This window comes from Pan troglodytes, chromosome X (genome assembly GCF_028858775.2).
Source record: "Pan troglodytes isolate AG18354 chromosome X, NHGRI_mPanTro3-v2.0_pri, whole genome shotgun sequence".
In the NCBI taxonomy this organism is placed as follows: Eukaryota; Metazoa; Chordata; class Mammalia; order Primates; family Hominidae; genus Pan; species Pan troglodytes.
The window spans coordinates 98,378,934-98,399,618 of record NC_072421.2 but is presented as its reverse complement, the minus strand read 5'-3'; positions in this window follow the sequence as shown (position 1 = coordinate 98,399,618).

Below are 20,685 nucleotides of genomic sequence, written 5' to 3'. Positions count from 1 at the left end.
GCCTTCTTACAACTGTGTAGCTGATCCCAATGAATTAGTAATAATAAAAGCTAACATTTATTAAGCACTTGCTGTGTCCTCATTGTATTAGTTTTCTATTGCTGTGTAACAAATTTCCACAAACTTAGTGGCTTACAACCCTCATTTATTAGCTCACAGTTCTGTAGGTCAGAAGTTTGGGTGGACATGAGTGGGTTCTTTGCTTAGGATCTCACAAGGCTGAAATCAAGGTGTTGTACTCTTATCTGGAATCTTTGGGAGAAGAATCAGCTTCCAAGCTCATTTTTCTTGTTGGCAGAATTTGGTTGGCTGTGGTTGTAGGACCGAGGTCCTTGTTTCTTTGCTGGCTATTGGCTGGAGGGCTGTAGCTCTTAGCTCCTAAGGGCTTCTTTTTGGTCCTTACATGTGGGTTTCTACATCTCAGAGCCAGTGATGGCACATTGAAACCTTCTGATGCTGTGAATCTCTGACCAGAGATTCTCTCTTTTAACCAGCTGGGGAGAACTCTGCTTTTAAATGGCTCTTGTGTTTAGGCAAGGCCTACCCAGATAATCTCCCTGTATTAAAGTCAACTGTGCTATGTGAAAACCTAATCATGAGAGTAAAATCCATTATAATCACAGTCTTAGGAATTATGCAGGGCAAATACATCAAGAGGTCAAGAAGTCTTGGAGCCAGTCAACTGTACCCATTTTATTGATAAACATGTCTAAAGAAGTTTCAGTAACTTTGCCTAGGTCCCACAACAAGCAAGCTAAGGCATGGTTTGAGCTCAGGTTGCTCTGGCTCCAGAGACTGCTTAATTGTTATATCTCCTGCCTCTCAATGTAACTGAGGAAATATGGATGGCTCAGCATATTTTGTCACTGTTTTTAGGAAAGAGTACAGAACATGTGACCTGGTGATGGTGGGTCCGTGGCTCATAACAATGAGCTACTCAAGAAAAGGGTGGGGGACTTAGCCAGGGCTTGTTCTGCTATCATCAGCCGTCTGTGGGAAATAGACTATTGATTCTGTGACTTCAGCAACCAACTTCACTCTACTGGTTATAAAAGAGGAGGTGTGTGCAAGGGATGTATCCCAAGTGCTTGCTTTTTTATATTTAGATTTCACTTATACACTGTGTGCTAGTGACTCCTGCCTCAGTGCCTGTCTTGTGAGAGTCTTTCCCTTCATTGATATACTCCCTGAGTGACAGCATTTCCTTTGCCTCCAGTTTATAGCAAAATGAAGACAGAAGGTGGGATGTTTCATGCTGTTGTTGATGTTATGACTGAGCCTCAGTTAACGATGTAGGTATGATATGAAAAGGTAGGGGGAACACAAGCAAAGAAGCATTTCTACAAAAAACGGGACTAAATATATAGGGTAAATGTTATTTGGGGCTTTGAATGGAGGAGAAAGGGAACCTAGTGGAGAATCAAAGAATTTGGGAGACCACAGTCATGATTTGTGGGGCACTGGCAGAAAACTTTGTTGAAAAGTCCTGAGTTCTTAACCAGTCATGTCGATGACACTAAGAATCTTGAGTGAGGTAAACACAAGTGAAACAAGCAGAGATATTCAAGACTGTGAAGGCACAGAGACTTGGGTTCTTTCTCCCAGTCATAAAAGATTAAATTTCTAAGGCTGGGGTACATACTACTTCATGTTTGATCCATGTTTGAACCTCTTCAAAGAGTCATGGAATAAAATCCCTCATTGGTCTCGCAGGGGATATCTGGAAAGGCAGCAACTCCTGGATAGTTGTCATTGCATGAAAAAGGTGCCAGATGAGACTGGTAGCATTACCTGTGTTAAGAGAAATCTTCAATGAGCAGCGCCTGCAAGAGCTAAGGAAACTTGTAGCCAGAGAGCACCTGAATGCTGACGTGGATTCTGATCAATTACAGGATGAAGATATCAATTGGTCTGCTTTCTAGAAAGAAATATCACTCTTAAGTTCTGCACTGCTGCATTATCAGGCTGGTTCTACAGCAATGTCTATACTTTCTGGGAATATTTGAGGGTTCAGCCCTGTGGCTACTCTACAGAGAGTTGTCTAGTCCATCAAAACTGATCATGTTGTAGCATTTTCATTTTTTATTTCTTAGCTAATAGATTTTATTCTCAATACACACTGCATGCATTTCTTTTATTCCTTTCCCAGAATCCTGTTCCTTCAAAGAAGGTTCAGAGTTGTTCACCTGCTCAAAGGATGTGTTATGAGATATGTTGTTTGCTAGACGGCCAGGGAGTTCAACTGAATTGGAGGAAGATTTGCCCTATTCTTGGCCATGGCATGGTGACCTCTTATTACTGAATAAGGACTGCTTCAAAGCCAATCATTGGGGAAAACTAGGTAAGAGGGAGAAGTCTTTGAGATTTTGTTTTGTTTAAGAACCAGAACAATGGGATATTGTTGGCTAGCACATGGCATCCAGGGTTTAGCAAAATGAAGGTGAGTATTCACCAGATAGCACTCAAACTCAAACAGTGTGCTGTTGGGTAAGTGTGGCTGGGTAAAGTGTGTGGATAATGGTATCAGATTGGGGAAAATGGAGTGATAATGACTAAGAAGAGCTAACATTTGCGAAGGGCTATATAGACTACAAGGCTTCTCTACATGGATCTCATTTGATTCTCACAAAACCCATGAGATCATTTTAGTATGTTACCTTTTTTTTGTAGTAAAATATAAATAATTTAAAATTTACCATTTTAGCCATTTTTAAGTGTACAGTTCAGGGTCATTAAGTACATTCATATTGTTGTGCGCCAGTCTCCACCATTCATCTCCAGAATTTTTTTATTTTCCCAAAATGAAACTTCATACCCATTAAATGCTAACTGCCCATCCCCTCCTCGTAGCCCCTAACAACCACTCTTCTACTTTCTGTCTCTATGAATTTGACTACTATAGGTACATCATGTAAGTAGAATCATACAATATTTGTCCCTCTGTGGTTGACTTATTTCACTTAGCATAATGTCTTTAAGGTTCATCTATGTTATCCATGTGTCAGAATTTCTTTAGTTTTTAAGACTGAATATTTTATTGTATATATATTATATATAAATACACATTTTGTTTATTCATCTGTTAATGGACACTTGGGTTGCTTTCACCTGTTAATGGACACTTGGGTTGCTTTCACCTTTTGGCCATTGTGAATCATACCGCTATGAACATGGGTATACAAGTATCTCTTTGAGTCCCGGCTTTCAGTTCTTTTGTGCCCAGAAGTGGAATTGCTAGGTCCCATGGTGTGATGATTAGTTTTAGGTGTCAACTTGTCTGGATTAAGGAATAACTAGAGAACAGGTGAAGCATTATTTTTTGGTGTTTCTGTGAGTGTGTTTACAGAGGATATTGGCATGTGAGTGTGAGTGGACTAAGTGGGGAAGATTTGCCCTCAATGTGGGCAGGCACCATCTAATCAGCTGGAGCCAGGATAGAACAAAAATAGCAGAAAGATTTTTCTGGCTCTTGCAGGTGGGATACACTCTTCTCCTGCCCTTAGACATCAGCACTCCAGGCTCTTTATCCTTTGGACTCTAGCAGCCCCCTGGGTTTTCATGCCTTCAGACTTGAATGGGGCCATGCTACTGGCATTCTAAGGTCTCCAATTTGCAGAAAGCCTGTTGTGGGACTTATCAGCCTCCATAATCACATGAGCCAATTCCCCTAATAAATCCCCTCTTGTATCTTTCTCTCTATATATAGCCTATTGGTTTTGTCTCTGTGGAGAACCTTGACTAATATACATGGTAATTTTATGTTTGATCTGTTGAGAAACTGTCATACTCTTTTTGACAGTGGTTGCACCATTTTACATTCCTACAGCAATGCACAAGAGTTCCAATTTCTCCATATCCTTGCCAACATTTGTTATTTTCTGTTTTTTATAATAGCCATCCTAGGGGGTGTGAAATGGTATTTCATTGTGGTTTTGATTTGTATTTCTCTAGTGGTTAGTGATGTTGAACATCTTTTCATATGTTTACTGGTCATTTGTATAACTTCTTTGAAGTTCAGGTTCTTTGCCCATTTTTAAATCAGGTTGTTTGTTTTTTTTGTTGTTGAGTCATAGCAGTTCTTTATATATTCTGGATATTAGTCCCTTATCACATATATGATATGCAAATATTTTCTCCTATTCTGTGGGTTGCCTTTTCACTCTGCTGATAGTGTCCTTTGATATACAAAAGTTTTTAATTTTGATGGAGTCCAACTCATATAATTTTAAATTGTTGCCTGTAATTTTGGTATCAGATACAAGAAATCTTTGCTAAATCTTGTTACGAAAATTTCCCCCTATGTTTTCTTCTAAGAGTTTTATAGTTTTAGCTCTTACATTTAGGTCTTTAATCTAATTTGAATTTGAATTAATTTTTGCATGGTGCAAGGTAAGGGTCCAACTTCATTTTTTTCTATGTGGACATACAGTTTTCCCAGCACCATTTGTTGAAAAGACTTTCTTTTCCCCATTGGATGGTCTTGGCACCCTTGTTGAGAATTATTTGACCATATATGCAAGGGTTTATTTCTGGGCTCTTTATTATTCCATTAGTCTGTATGTCTGTCTTTATGCCACATGGTTTTGATTACTGTAGCTTGTAGTTTTGAAATCAGGAAGTGAGAGACCACCAAGTTAAAAAAAATTTTTTTTTTTCGAAATTGTTTTGGTTCTTTGCGATTCCTTGAATTTCCATATGAATTTTAGGGTTGATTTTTCTATTTCTGCAAAAACATAATTAGGATTTTATTTAATAATAGGGATTGTATTGAATTTGTAGATCACTTTGGGTAGTATTGACATCTTAACAATTTTAAGTCTTCCAACTCATTAATATGGGATGTATTTCCATCTATTTGTGTCTTCTTTAGCTTCTTTCAGCAACATTTTGTAGTTTTCTGTGTACAAGTCTTTCACCTCTTTGGTTAAGTTTATTTCTAAGAATATTATTATTTTCAATGCTACTGTAAATGGAATTGTTTTCTTAATTTCCTCTTCAGATTGTTTAATGCCAATATAGATACATAACTCATTTTTGTGTGTTGATTTTGTATTCTGCAACTTTGCTGAATTCATTTACTAGTTCTAACAGTGATTTTGGGGAAATATTTACAGTGTTCTACCTGTAAGATCATATCCTCTGCAAACAGAGATAATATTACTTCTTCCTTTCCAATTTGGATGCCTTTTGTTTCTGTCTTGCCTAATTGTTCTGGCCAAAAATTCCCATGCAATGTTGACTATTATTTATCTGGGAATGTCTTAATTTGTCCCTCATTTCTGAAGGGCAGTTTTCCAAGATGTAGAATTATCTGTTGACATTAAAAAAAAAATTCCTGTGAGTTTCCCAACTGCGGAAGTGGGAAAGGTAGACCCTCCTCTCCTGAAGACACACCCCCACTGGAGAGGCTGAAGGTCTGTTTGCAGGTAAAGTTTCCAGCTTTACCTGGAGCTGAGTCAAGTTAGAGAGCCGAGTGAAATACAGAGGTAGAGGACCCAGGAACTTGCTGGGACCCAAGCAGCCCATTCCTGCCTGGCACCACAGGGATCCATCGGCCAGAGGAGCAGGGGGTGAAACTCCACAGGGAGAAGGAATTCTCTAGCTGAACTTTGTAACAATTTGAATGTGGCGAGAAGCCTCCTGGCCAGAACTCAGCGGAGGGCGTGAATTGGGCATGCATACTTCACAGGCAGGGAGAAGAATTAAAGCCCTTTTCTCTCACAGCTGGGAGGCAGATAGCCTTGAGCAAGTTTTCAAGCCCTTCTCACTCTCCGCCTGGAAACAGACTTGGGGCTGTTGGTCAGGGCACGGTGGGAATGAGACCTGCCCTTCAGTTTGTGTGGGAGCTGGGTGAGGCCTGTGACTGCCGGCTTTCCCCCACTTCCCTGACAACCTGCATGACTCAGCAGAGACAGCCATAATCCTCCTAGGTGCACAACTCCAGTGACCTGGGAATCTCACCCCCATCCTCCACAGCAGCCTTAGCAAGACCCACCCAAGGAGAGTCTGAGTTCAGACACGCCTAGCCCTTCCCCCATCTGATGGTCCTTCCCTATCCACCCTCGTAGTGGAAAACAAAGGGCATATAATCTTGGGAGTTCTAGGGCCCTGCACACCACCAGTCCCTCTCCACGCTACTATAGCTGATGCTTTCTGGAAAGCACCACTTCCTGGCAGGAGACCAACCAGCACAAAAATAGAGCATTAAATCACCAAAACTAAAGACCCTCACGGAGTCCATTGCACCCTCCGCCACCTCCATTGGAACAGGTGCTGGTATCCACGGCTGAGATACCCAGTAATATGACAATACAAGGCTCTTCCACACCCCCTAAAAATTACAGTACTTCACCAGCAATGGATCCAAACCAAGAAGAAATACCTGGTTTACCTGAAAAAGAATTCAGGAGGTTAGTTATTAAGCTAATCAGGGAGGGACCAGAGAAAGGCGAAGCCCAATACAAGGAAGTTCAAAAAATGATACAAGAAGTGAAGGGAGAAATATTCATGGAAATAGATAGCTTAAAGAAACCACAGTCAAAAACTCAGGAAACTTTGGACACACTTTTAGAAATGTGAAATTCTCTGGAAAGTCTCAGCAATAGAACTGAACAAGTAGAATAAAGAAATTCAGAGCTTTAAGATAAGGTCTATGAATTAACCCAATCCAGCAAAGACAAAGAAAAAAGAATAAGGAAATATGAACAAAGCCTCCAAGAAATCTGGAATTATGTTAAATGACCAAACTTAAGAATAATCAGTGTACCTGAGAAAGAAGAGAATTCTAAAAGCCTAGAAAACATGTTTAAGGGAATAATCGAGGAAACCTTTCCTGGCCTTGTGAGAGACCTAGATGTCCAAATACAAGAAGCACAAAGAACACCTGGGAAATTCATCACAAAAAGATATTCACCTAGGCACTTTGTCATCAGGTTATCCAAACTTAAGACCAAGGAAAGAATCTTAAGAGCTGTGAGACAGAAGCACCAGGTTACCTATAAAGGAAAGCCTATCAGATTAGCAGCAGATTTCTCAACAGAAACCCTACAAGCAAGAAGGGACCAGGGACCTATCTTCAGCCTCCTCAAACAAAATAATTATCAGCCAAGAATTTTGTATCCAGAGAAACTAAGTATCATATATGAAGGAAAGATACAGTCATTTTCAGACAAACAAATGCTGAGAGAATTTGCCATTAGGAAACCACCATTACAAGAACTGCTAAAAGGATCTCTAAATCTTGAAACAAATCCTGGAAACACATAAAAACAGAACTTCTTTAAAGCATAAATCATAGAGGACCTATGAAACAAAAATATAAGTTAAAAAGCAAAAACAACAAAAACCAAAGTACACAAGCAACAAAGAGCATGATGAAAGCCACAGTACCTCACATTTCAATACTAACATTGAATATAAATGGTCTAAATGCTCCACTTAAAAGATACAGAACTGCAGAATGAATAAGAACTCACCAACCAACTATCTGCTGCCTTCAGGAGACTCACCTAACACATAAGGACTCACATAAACTTAAAATAAAGGGGTGGAAAACGGCATTTCATGCAAATGGACACCAAAAACGAGCAGGGGTAGCTATTCTTAGACAAAACAAACTTTAAAGCAATAGCAGTTACAAAAGACAAAGAGGGACAGTATATAATGGTAAAAGGCCTTTCCAACAGGAAAATATCACAATCCTAAACATATAGGCACCTAACACTGGAACTCCAAAATTAATAAAACAGTTACTAATACACCTAAGAAATGAGATAGATAGCAACACAATAATCATGGAGGACTTCATTACTCCACTGACAGCCATAGACAGTTCATCAAGGCAGAAAGTCAACAAAGAAACAATGGATTTAAACTATACGTTGGAACAATTGGACTTAACAGATATATACAGAACATTTCATCCAACAACTGCAGAATAAAACATTCTATTCAACAATACATGGAACTTTCTCCAAGATAGACTATATGATAGGCCATAAAATGAGCTTCAATAAATTTAAGAAAATTGAAATTATATCAAACACTCTCTCAGACCACAGTGGAATAAAACTGGAAATCAACTTCAAAGGGAACCTTCAAAACCATGCAAATACATGGAAGTTAAATAACCTGGTCCTGAATGAGCATTGGGTCAAAAACGAAATCAAGATGGAAATTTAAAAACTCTTCAAACTGAATGACAATAATGCCACAACTATCAAAACCTCTGGGATTCAGCAAAGGCAGTGCTAAGAGGAAAGTTCATAGCCCTAAATGCCTACATCAAAAAGTCTGAAAGAGCACAGACAGACAATCTAAGGTCACACCTCAAGGAACTAGAGAAACAAGAACAAACCAAACCCAAACCCAGCAGAAGAAAGGAAATCACCAAGATCAGAGCAGAACTAAGTGAAATTGAAACAAACAAAAATACAGAAGGTAAATGAAATGAAAAGCTGGTTCTTTGAAAGACAAATAAAATTGATAGACCATTAGCAAGATTAACCAAGTAAAGAAGAGAGAAAATCCAAATAAGCTCAGTAAGAAATGAGACGGGAGAGGGCCGGGTGTGGTGGCTCACGCCTGTAATCCCAGCACTTTGGGAGGCTGAGGTGGGCGGATCACGGGGTCAGGAGATCGAGACCATCCTGCCTAACACAGTGAAACCCTGTCTCTACTAAAAATAGAAAAAAAATTAGCTGGGCGTGGTGGTGGGTGCCTGTAGTCCCAGCTACTCGGGAGGCTGAGGCAGGAGAATGGCGTGAACCCAGGAGTGGAGGTTGCAGTGAGCTGAGATGGCACCACTGCACTCCAGCCTGGGGGACAGAGTGAGACTCCATCTCAAAAAAAAAAAAAAAAAAAAAAGGAAAGAAATGAAATGGGAGATATTACAGCTGACACCACAGAAACAGAAGATCATTCAAGGCTGCTATGAATACCTTTATGCACATAAACTAGAAAACCCAGAAGAGATGGATAAATTCGTGGAAAAATACAACCCTCCTAGTTTAAATCAGGAAGGATAAGATACCCTGAACAGACCAACAACAAGCAGTGAGATTGAAATGATAATTAAGAAAATTACCAACAAAAAAAAGTCCAGGACCAGACGGATTCACAGCAGACTTCTAGCAGACATTCAAAGAATTGGTATCAATCCTTTTGACACTATTTTACAAGACAGAGAAAGAAGGAACCCTCCCTAATTCATTCTATGAAGCCAGCATCATCCTAATACCAAAACCAGCAAAGAACATAACCAAAAAAGACAATTACAGACCAATATTTTTGATGAACACAGATGCTAAAATCCTCAACAAAATACTAGCTAACCAGTTCTAACAACATATCAAAAAGATAATCCACCATGATCAAGTAAGTTTTGTACCAGGGATGCAGGGATGGTTTTACCTACACAAGTCAATAAATGTTATACACCACATAAACAGAATTAAAAACAAAAATCACATGATCATCACAATACATGCAGAAAAAGCATTTGACGAAACCCAGCATTCCTATATGATTAAAACTCTGAGTAAAATCGGCATACAAGGGACATACCTTAATGTAATAAAATCCATCTATGACAAACCCACAGCCAGCATAATACTGATTGAGGAAAAGTTGAAACCATTCCCTCTGAGAACTGGAACAAGACAAGCATGCCCACTCTCACCACTCCTCTTCAACATAGTACTGGAAGTCCTAGCCAAAGCAATCAGACAAGAGAAAGAAATAAAGGGCATCCAATTGGTAAAGAGGAAGTCAAACTGTCACTGTTTGCTGATGATATGATCATGTTAGATATGAGTTCTAAATTTCTTTTCGAAGAATTAATATGTCAGTATGTTCAATTCTTTGCCTTCTACTTTTAAACTTAACTTCCTCGTAAAGCAACCTTTTTCGGTTACCTACTCCACCCTGACTCATTCTGATCACCTGCTCCACCCTACATTCCAATCACCTGCTCCACCCTAACTCATTCCAATTACCTGCTACCTGCTCTGCCCTGACTCCCTCCAAAGCATTCACCCCGTCATTCTCTTTAAATTAGCTGGTCGGAATTAGTTTAGTCTGTTCGGTCTAACCCTAGCCAATAGGGGAACAACAGCAGCAGGGGCCATGTGTGTCAGGGAAAAGAACCCCTTCCCCTCGTCCAAGTGTGCGCTCACCATTGTTCCATCTGTAAGGGCGCACCCTTCTATAGAGAAGTAACTAGCCTTGCTGAGAATTAAAAAGAAAATTTTATATTTGAGTGCTATTTCTTTTGTGCCACTGAAACTTTATATATAGCAGTCATTTACCTTGAAACCCCTAAAGACTCCTCCAGAAAGCTCCTAGAACTGATAAAAGAATTCAGCAAAATTTCTGCATACAAGATTAATGTACACAAATAAGTAGCTCTTCTATACACCAACAGCAACCAAGCAGAGAATCAAATCAAGAACTCAACCCCTTTTGCAATAGTTGCAAAAAAAAAAAAAAAAAAAACACTTAGGAATATACCTAACCAATGAGTTAAAAGACCTTTACAAGGAAAACTACAAACACTGCTGTAAGAAATCATATATGACACAAACAAATGGAAACATCTCCCATGCTCATGGATGGGTAGAATTAATATTGTGAAAATGACCATACTGCCAAAAGCCATCTACAAATTCAATGCAATCTCTATCAGAATACCACCATCATTCTTCACAGAATTAGAAAAAACAATTCCCAAAATCATATGGAACCAAAAAAGAGCCCACATAGCCAAAGGAAGACTAAGCAAAAAGGACAAATGTGGAGGCATCACACTAGCTGATTTCAAACTATACTATAAGGCCATAGTCACCAAAACAACGTGGTACTGGTATAAAAATAGGCACGTAGACCAATGGAACAGAATAGAGAACCCAGAAATAAACCCAAATACTTAGAGCCAACTGATCTTCAACAAAGCAAACAAAAACATAAAGTAGGAAAAGGGCATCTTTTTCAACAAATGGTGCTGGGGTAATTGGCTAGCCACATGTAGGAGAATGACAATGGATCCTCATCTCTCACCTTATACAAAAATCAACTCAAGATGGATTAAGGACTTAAACCTAAGACCTGAAACTATAAAAATTCTAGAAGATAACATTGGAAAAACCCTTCTAGACATTGGCTTCAGCAAGGATTTCATGACCAAGAACCCAAAAGCAAATGCAATAAAAAGATAAATAGCTGGGATCTAATTAAACTAAAGAGCTTTTGCACAGAAAAGGAACAGTCAGCAGAGTAAACAGACAACCCACAGAGTGGGAGAAAAGCTTCAGAATCTATACATCTGACAAAGGACTAATATCCAGAATCTACAACAAACTCAAACAAATCAATAAGAAAGAAAAACCCACAATCCCATCAAAAAGTGGACTAAGGAGATGAATAGACAATTCTCAAAAGATACACAAATGGCGAAAAAATGCTCAACATCACTAATGATCAGGGAAATGCAAATCAAAACCACAATGCAATACCTCCTTACTCCTGCAAGAATGGCCATAATAAAAAAAACAGTAGACGTTGGTGTGGATGTGGTAAACAGGGAACACTTCCACACTGCTGGTGGAAAGTAAACTACTACAGCCACTATGGAAAATAGCGTGGAGATTCCTTAAAGAACTAAAAGTGAACTACCATTTGATCCAGCAATCCCACTACTGGGTATCTACCCAGAGGAAAAGAAGTCATTATTCAAAAAAGATAACTTGCATATGTATGTTTATAGCGGCACAATTCACAATTGCAAAATCATGGAACCAACCCAAATGCCCAGCAATCAACAAGTGGATAAAGAAACTGTGGTATATATATATGATGGAATACTGTGCAGCCATAAAAAGGAATGAATTAGCAGCATTTGCAGTGACCTGGATGAGATTGGAGACTATTATTCTAAGTGAAGTAACTCAGGAATGGAAAACCAAGCATCATGTGTTCTCACTGATATGCGGGAGCTAAGCTATGAGGACACAAAAGCATAAGAATGATACAATGGACTTTGGGGACTTGGAGGGAAGAGTGGGAGGTGGGTGAGGGATGAAAGACTACAAATATAGTGCAGTGTATACTGCTTCGGTGACAGGTCACCAAAATCTCACAAATCACCATTAAATAACTTACTCATGTAACCAAATACCACCTGAACTCCAATAACTTATGGAAAAATAAAATAACAATTAAAAAATTTCCTTTAAATATGGTATTCAATTCCTTGTGTCCTTCAAGGTTTTTGCTGAGAAATCCACTGATAATGTTATTGAAGATCCATTGTGCATGATGAGTTACTTTTCTCTTGCTTCTTTCAAGATTCTTGAGGGGGCCTTAGACTTTGTATTGTATTCCTTTACCTCTGATCTCTTGCCCCCGGTTTCTGTGAGTCTGTAGTCCCCCTGCAGTGTTCCATGTCTTTGGCTTTTGTTAGAATATAATGTGTCTTGGTATGTACTGCTTTGGGTTTATCCTACCTGGAGATCAGCAAGATTTTTGGATTTGTGAATCAATGCCTTTCCTCAAATTTGGGAAGTTTTCAGCCATTATTTTTTCAAATAGTTCCTCTGCTCCTTTCTTTATCCTGTCACCATCTGAGATTTCTGTAATGCATATATTGGTTAGCTTGATGGTATCCCATAGGTCTCTTAGTCTCTGTCCACTTTTCTTAATTATTATTATTATTATTTGGTCTTCAGATTCAATAATTTCAAAGGACTTATCTTCAAGTTCACTGATTCTTTTTTCTTCCTGTTTGAATCTACTGTTGAAACCCTCTAGGCGTTTTTCAATTCAGATACTGTATTTTCAGCTCCAGAATTTCTGTTTGGTTCCTTTTTATAGTTTCTCTTTGTTAATATTCTCTTTTGTTTATGTGTCATTTTTCTCATTTCCTTTAGTTCTTTGAGTTTTCATTTAGCTCTTTGAGCATATTTAAGACATTTTGTCTTTGTCTAGTACTTCTGATCCTTGTGTTTCTTCAGGGACAGTTTCTGACAGTTTATTTTCTTCCTTTGAATGGGCCATATTTTCCTGTTTCTTTGCATGGTTTGTTATTTTTTTGTTCATTTTTAAAATTGATCATTCAAAAAAACAGCCACCTCTGCTAGTCATTACAAGTAGGTTCTGTGCCAGGGAAGACCTTCACTAATTAGCAGGGCATGCTGTCAGCTTTGGGATCAGCCCCATGTGAGGTCTTAAGGTCTTCTTAGACCTCTTCTGGCTATGCATTTTGCCTTGGCCTGGGTATCTGTTGTTGTTGTTGTTTTCCAGTTCCCTTGAATGCATGACTGCTTAAAATGTCTCAATTTCCTAAAGAGTCTCACCTCTGCTTCTCGGAGGGTGGGCTTAGATGTTCTATTGTATTCTTCTACTTCTGATCTCTTGCTCCAGGTATCTGTGAGTTTGTAGGCCCCCTGCAGTGTTCATGAGTAGTGCCCATCATTTCCTGTGGCTTTTCCTGAGCCTGAGTATCCAGCCATGTTGCTTTTCCCTGTCTGACCTCCGAATTAGGTAAAACAGAGACCAGTACCTCAGGCAGCCCCTTGACAGGTTAGAATGTTGCAAATAAAGTCCACTCTCCTCTCTCTGGGGTTCCAGGGAGGGAATTGGGAGCAGGGCTGCTGCTTCCCCAGGTGTGCCAGGAGGGAAGGATGGGGTACAGGCAAGTAAAAATGTCACAAAATTTCTAACCATTTTGACTGTATCGTTTTCTTGACTAGGTGTTTGCTTGGTTGCTATAGAACTTTGAGTATTTTTCAGACTTCCTATAAAGTTATTGTAGCCAGTCTGTAATACTATAATTTGTTTCAACTTATAACACAACTTTTATTAGAAAAGTTATACATAACATAGCATCAACTATTTTCAAGAACAATATTAAACCCAATAAGCAAAAAAAACAGACTAACAAAATGTGTAACAAGAAACCAATGACCTTTCTAAAATCAAACATTCAATTATCTACAATGTCTTTTTACAAACAGGGAAAACTCCATGGTTTACAGGCACAGCATATTGAAAATAAATCTGCAATAGCAATTTTTTATGGTTAAACTCTCAAGAAACGGAATCATTAAAACAGTAATGAGTTCACAAATTTAAAACATTTCACATAATTTTAAATTATTGGGTATACACTGAAGTCTGTTTCAAAAGTGATTTTTTTTCCCCACGAAAGTGTCAACACTTAAGCTAGAACTTTCAGTGTTAATTTTGCCCTAAAAAGTTAAGACATATTCTGATAATCATAATAGTCACATGATTTCTGATGCTATCTGGTCTGTTAATATAGACCTTTATTTGGATGTGTTTTTCTTCAGTTAAATTATAGGAAACTGGATATAGGATTTCGTTGCAAAGCTATTAAAGTTCCAAACACAGGAGTGTGCAGCACTGGAAAAGGAGATCAGTACTAAAACTTACAATAAATATCAGAGAAGCCATTAGTTTTTACAGCATTGTCTGCTTAAAGGTTAAGTTGACCTGGTGTATAATTTCCCATCAGTCTGTCCTTGTAGTAGGCAGGGTAATTTCTGTTTTCATGATCTGAATAGTCAAATATATCCAAACATCTTTTTAAAACTTCTATTTATAGCTCCTAGAAAGTCTGCTATTTGATAGTCACTCTACTCTAATCAGGCCTATTTCTGCTCATTTTGGAGCCTCACTAAAATGACAGATTTTGAGATAGCGAAGTTCATCAGAAAGACTCAAATGGAATGATTTACAAAATAGAACACTTTAAACCAAGTCAGTCCTATCTGTAGCTGAAGGGTATCAGTCAGAACACAATTTCACGTACACCTTTGCTCATTAGGGAATTACACTTAAAATGAATCTCAAGAGGGTGACCTTTGTTATTTCAGGTACCATCCCTAAGGAGAGTGGTTAACAAGAAGAGTGCCAGTGTTACTACTGATGGAAAGGCTTTTTTTTTTCTTTTCAAAGACTCATACCATAGTTTTAAATTAAACCGTCACTGTGAAGTTCACAGGGGACTCCCCACAGTGGGACAATTTTTTCTAGTAGGATTTTTCCAACTGTCGTGGCTGTTGCTTGCCTGCAGGGAAAAGCTTCAACCCAATGATAAAACATGCAGACCATTACTAAAACATACTTGTAACATTGAGATGATGGCAGCTGGATAAAATCAAGCTGTCATACCTCAAAAGGTCAGCCGGAAGGGGAAAATGACCCTGGGCCCCATGGAGGGGTTTTCCTGGGTTATGTTTGGGACAGATAACACATTGAGAGTAAACTTTTTTGTTTGGTTTTTTGAGATGGAGTTTCGCTCTTGTCGCCCAGGCTAGAGTGCAATGGCGTGATCTCAGCTCACTGCAACCTCTGCCTCCTGGGTTCAGGCGATTCTTCTGCCTCAGCCTCCCAAGAAGCAGGATTACAGGCACGCACCACCACGCCTGGCTAATTTTTGTATTTTTAGTAGATACAGGGTTTTGCCATGTTAGCCAGGCTGGTCTTGAACTCCTGACCTCAGGTGATCTACCTGCCTGGGCCTCCCAAAGTGCTGGGATTACAGGTGTGAGCCATGGTGCCCGGCTGAGAGTAAACTTTTTGTGCCACTGTGAAGGATGGTTTCCAATAATATTGTTTACACCAGGATATTATTTTATCTGGATTCCAATGGGTTAGATTATGAACATATTTCATAAGGGACACCTGACATTCCATTGGAATAATGGGTTTCTTGGAATGGAATAATTAGGTCCACACCATATTTCAGTTTTGGGAGACAAGTATCCCCCTGCCTGTTTCCAAGTAGATTTCTCTTTTGTAGGAGCTATGCTCTGGGTTTCTTTCAACATGTATTTAAGTGTTTTGGGTTTTATGGCCATTTTCCAACTTGGGGCTGATGGCTTGAATGCTGCTCTTTTAGCTGTGGCTTCAGCAAATTGGTTACCCTGACTTACTGTGGTGTCTAATTTTGAGTGACCTGGGATTTTTTTTTAATTTTATTTATTTATTTTTGAGACGGAGTCTCTCTCTGTTGCCCAGGCTGGAGTGCAGTGGCACCATCTCGGCTCACTGCAAGCTCTGCCTCCCAGGTTCATGCCATTCTCCTGCCTCAGCCTCCCGAGTAGCTGGGACTACAGGCGCCCGCCACCACGCCCGGCTAACTTTTTGTATTTTTAGTAGAGACGGGGTTTCGCCATGTTAGCCAGGATGGTCTCGATCTCCTGACCTCGTGATCCTCCTGCCTCGGCCTCCCAAAGTGCTGGGATTACAGGCGTGAGCCACTGCGCCTGGCCAACCTGGGATTTTTATAATTGCCAAGCGTTTTGGTGTTAGAACAGCTTCTAACAACTCTGATACTTGTCCGTTTTTTATGGGTTGCCCTGAGGGGGTTAAATATCCTCTCTCTTTCCATAACATCCCAGTCATGAGCAACCCCAAAAGTATAGTGGCTGTCAGTGTAAATGTTTGCAGCCTTGTCTTTTGCCAATTGACAAGCTTCGGTCAGGGCAACCAATTTGGTCACTTGAGCTGATCTGGCTTGGGGGAGAGGATTGGCTTCAATTACCTCTAGTAAGGAAACCACAGCATATCCTGCTATAAAATTTCCATCCTCTCCTCTTAAATAAGACCCATCTGTATACCATTCTATCTCAGCATTATCCAGTGGCATCTCTTGTAGGTCTGTCCTGGGGGTGAGAAGTCAGCCAGTCATCAGAACACAGTCATGAGGGGGTTTTGTCAGAAGGGCCTGGCAAGAGAGTGGCCAGATTAAGATTATTACAGCAGGAACTAGTAATATTGGGAGATGATAAAAGCAAAATTTCATAAGAGGCTAACCGGTTGACAGACAGATGTTGTGTATGATGAGAGTTTAGAAGGGTCTCAAGAGAATGTGGCACAAAAATGTTAAGGGGGGAACCTATAATTATTTCTTCAACAGACTTATATGGAAGGGCCGTGGCTGCTATTGCTCTCACATAGGGAGGCAGCCCTTGAGCCACAGGGTCCAGCTGTTGGCTATAATAGCCTGTAGGTCTCTGATGATCACCATGTTTCTGGGTCAGTACTCCGGATGCAGTACCTCCAACTTCGTGTATGAAAAGGGGGAAAGGCAATTTGTAGTTCGGGTGCCCTAAGGCTGGGGCATTAGTCAGAATTTCCTTTATTTGTTGTACAGCTGATTGTCCCTCTGGAGTCCACATGATGGGATCAGGTTGTTCATTTTTTAGGTATGTACACTGAAGTTGAGCCATAAGGGAGAAATTTGGTATCCAGTTTCTACAATAGCCTGCCAGGCCCCAAAATACTCTAAGTTGTTTCTTAGTGACGGGCATTGGGAAAGCTAAAATTCCTCACTCTATCAGGGTTAATACTCAGTCCTTTGGCTGAGATAATATGTCCCAAATACTTAACTTAAGGTAAGCATAGCTGAAGTTTGTCTTTAGACATTTGTGTCCCTTGGTGGCTGTTTGAGTAAATATAGACTATCTTCCTGAGAGGAAGAGAGTGTGTCTGAACAAAGGAGAGTAGATGAATGTTGAGCCCTGGGAAAATATTTAATTCTCTAAATCAGCTTCTAATATTTGGGAACACTAAGTGGGACTTTCTGTATACCTTTGGGGCATTACAGTCCACGTATATTGCCATTCTTTCCAAATAAAGGCAAACAAATATTGGCTGTCTGGTTCTACAGGAATACTAAAGAAGGCACTGCAGAGATCCACAACTGAGAAATACTGGCTGGTAGTGGATATAGGTGATAGAAGGGTTTGTGGGTTGGGGACTACTGTGTGCCTGAGAATTATGATATTGTTTATTGCCCTCAATTCCTGCACAAATTTCCATCCTCTCCCGCTTAGTTTCTTTACAGGGAATATAGGGCTGTTTCAGGGGATTGTGCAGGGAATAATGAGCCCGTTTCTCAGATAATCTTGTATGATAGGAGCAATTCCATCTATGGCTTCCTTTTGCAGAGGATAGTGTTTAAGGTTGGATAGAGGTTTCTTTGGATTTATCTCTACCTTTATTGGAATGGCTGAGAATACTTTCTCTGTATCTGTATTTGACTGAGACTATAAGTGGGAGGACACATCCTTGAGCAAGTGCTCCGCTTCTGGTGTTAACAGGAAGACTGGGGAAACTAAAAGGAGTTTTACTGTTTCCTGCTCTGTATTCCAATGTTCTCTCTTCTTCCCTAATATTTCCTTCTCTGTCTCCATTTTATTTTCCTGGTCACAAGATGACATTTTAACATTACTAGTACTAAATTGTACATTGTCAGGACATTTTTAAATATGGTATTTTTGGTCTCCTGGCTCCAATTCTAAAAAAGTTTCACCTTTTGATGAAAAAGAGATATGGGCATTATGGATGTTGAGATCACAGCCCAAAAGATTGACAGGGGCCCCAGTGCATATTAGAAACATATGGGACCTACTGAGTGTGTCACACTTAGAGCCTGTGACAGGGTAGTGGAACCTGATGAACCCTAAGGTACGGGTTTGGACTTACAACATGAGATCATTTTATTAGACATACCCACCATGTTCATTCTTTCATTACTCTGAGGAATGGGGTTTCTAAATAAGGTGGGATTTATCAGAGATAGTCACACCTATGTCAGTTAAGGCAGTTGTAAACTCATGGTTTATTATTATATTAATCTCCCCCAATTGGTTTGTCAGGGTAGAATATTTGGAGAGGTGAAACCCCTGTATTTCCTTGGAGCACCCCTTGTCTTCCTGAGTTGCATTCTGCCTTTTCTTTTGTTTCAGCCTAAGGCGATCCATCATAAGGTGTCTCGGTCATTTACAGTTGTAACAGACTGGGAGGGAAGAGTCCTCAGACCGAGGGAGCTTAAAATCTTTCTGGGGCTGAGAGGCTTGAGAAGTTAATTGCTTTAGCTGTAAATGCATAACTTGGGCAATCTTCTGTTTTTCCGTGTTTTATCATAGTGCGGGATAATTGGTCAGCTAAGTTAACTAGTTCATTAGTTCTGGCTGTGGTCCAATTTGTGTTTTATAAGGGTGGCTAAATCATCATCTAGTCCGTTTAAGAAATTTGCATTTAATAATGTATCATTTTTATTGTTTTCAAAGCAATCAGCTGACATCCCACAATGTTGTTTTAAAGTTTTATCAAAATGTGTTAAATAATCTAAAACTAATTTATTTGGGTTCTGGTGACATTGTTGGATTTTATTCCAATCCACAACACTTTGGAACACTGAAGGAATGATATTTAATAGAGTGGTTGCTCATTCCTGCACATCTTTGTGCCTGTCTTCTGGATTTGTGGGGGCTGGTTGTTGTGGCTCCATTGGGCCTTCAGGGGTCAAATCTGCTATAGAGTCTGACCATTGTGCTTTTCCCAGCCATTCCTTAGCTTTAGCTTCTGAGACCAACATGTAGACTAGCTGATAAAACTCTGAATGACCTGGGTCATAGGTTCTGACAATGAGCTCAAATACTCAAACCCAATTGGATCTTTATGGGGGTCAGGAAATTCTTTATGCCTTGGAATTCAGCCTTTGACCAGGGTGTTGGTAGACAATTACCAGGGTTCCCCTACCTGTTAGCAGTTGTTCCCAAAATAGGGTGATCATGAGAGATATCCCTGCACGGTCCCCCTTTTTCACATCTTCCAGATGAGATGTTGCCATTGGAGCTGTCAGGGAATCATGAGGGGGTGGGGTCTTTGCAGTCAGACTCTGAACTGCCTTCTGTTGAGCAAGTGTTAGACATGCAGTAGAGGCGGCGGACAGATCTGGTCCAGGAAGTTCAGATTGGTCAGGGTAGAGTAGGGGTGTAGGGGGAGGTACCAAGGGGGAAGTAAGGAATTCTGAGGATTTCTTTAAGAGAGATACAAGATTACAGAGTTCTTGGTTAGCATTTCTAAGTTGTTTGTTGGCCTCCTGTAGGGAGATGAGGTGGTTGTCAGGCCTCTGAGCCCAAGCCTGCACGTATATATCCAGATGGCCTGAAGCAACTGAAGAATCACGAAGTGAAAATGGCCTGTTCCTGCCTTAACTGATGACATTACCTTGTGAAATGTCCTAGCTCAGAAGCTCCCCCACCGAGCACCTTGTGACCCCAGCCCCTGCACGCAAGAGAACAACCCCCTTTGACTGTAATTTTCCACTACCTACCTAAATCCTATAAAACTGCCCCACCCCTAACTCCCTTTGCTGACTCCTTTTTCGGACTCAGCCCGCCTGCGCCCAGGTGAAATAAACAGCCTTGTTGCTCACACAAAGCCTGTTTGGTGGTCTCTTCACATGGACGCGTGTGACATTTGGTGCCGAAGACCCGGGACAGGAGGACTCCTTTGGGAGACCAGTCCCCTGTCCTCGCCCTCACTCCATGAGGAGATCCACCTATGACCTCGGGTCCTCAGACCAACCAGCCCAAGGAACATCTCACCAATTTCAAATCGGGTAAGTGGTCTTTTTACTCTCTTCTCCAGCCTCTCTTGCCACCCTTCAGTCTCCCTCTCTCGCTACCCTTCAATCTCTCTGTCCTTCCAATTCCAGTTCTTTTTCCTCTCTAGTAGAGACAAAGGAGACACATTTTATCCATGGACCCAAAACTCCGGCGCCAGTCATGAACTTGGGAAGACAGTCTTCCCTTGATGTTTAATCACTGCGGGGACACCTGCCTGATTATTCACCCACACTCCATTGGTGTC